The sequence below is a fragment of the Carlito syrichta genome, unplaced genomic scaffold (assembly GCF_000164805.1).
Source record: "Carlito syrichta isolate Samal-C Ts95f unplaced genomic scaffold, Tarsius_syrichta-2.0.1 Scaffold82277, whole genome shotgun sequence".
Classification (NCBI taxonomy): domain Eukaryota; kingdom Metazoa; phylum Chordata; class Mammalia; order Primates; family Tarsiidae; genus Carlito; species Carlito syrichta.
In genome coordinates, this window is record NW_007026373.1 from 581,902 (window position 1) to 582,377 (window position 476).

Consider the following 476-nt stretch of genomic DNA (forward strand, 5'->3'; position numbering starts at 1 on the left):
CGCGGACCGAGCGCAGCCGCCTCCGCAGCCGATGCGTCTGGTGGCCAGACTCCAAGTGGGACCGGCGGACACGCAGCCTAGCGGTGAGTTCTGCGCTGCGGGCGGCCGGCCGGGACGGGGACTCCCCGCCTCATTCTGCTCTCCCTGCACTCATCCCTCCCTTTTCAAAATCTCCCGGAACTTTGGTGGGTCGAGCGCCTCTGGGGGTTGGACCCCTGCGGAGCGGGGCGCCCGGGGGATGGGGAATGAGGGTGAAGGGTGCTCGCAGGGCAGCGGGAGCCCCACTCAGCCCCCGAGCCTTGCGGGGCGTGGGTGACAGGTCTTTACTCCTTGCCTCCAATCTTTCCTTTTCCTGCGGGTGGAGAAGGACAGACGGGGGCGTTTGGAATTTTGCTCACGTCCGAAGTCCGGCTGCGGCGGGACTGGCAAGGGGGAGGCTTGGCGTCGGAGCGACTGATGAGAGACGCCCCGAGCCC

The 476-nt window shown here is 67.9% G+C and overlaps 1 protein-coding gene across 1 annotated transcript in view; it reads left to right on the forward strand.

Moving 5' to 3' along the window:
* Positions 1-6: 6 nt before the first annotated feature.
* PHF19 (PHD finger protein 19) overlaps positions 7-476 on the forward strand; it is a 17,323-nt gene continuing 16,853 nt past the window's right edge. The window contains 1 exon segment of the mRNA XM_008055750.2: positions 7-83. The gene's annotated coding sequence lies outside the window, so the exon portion shown is untranslated.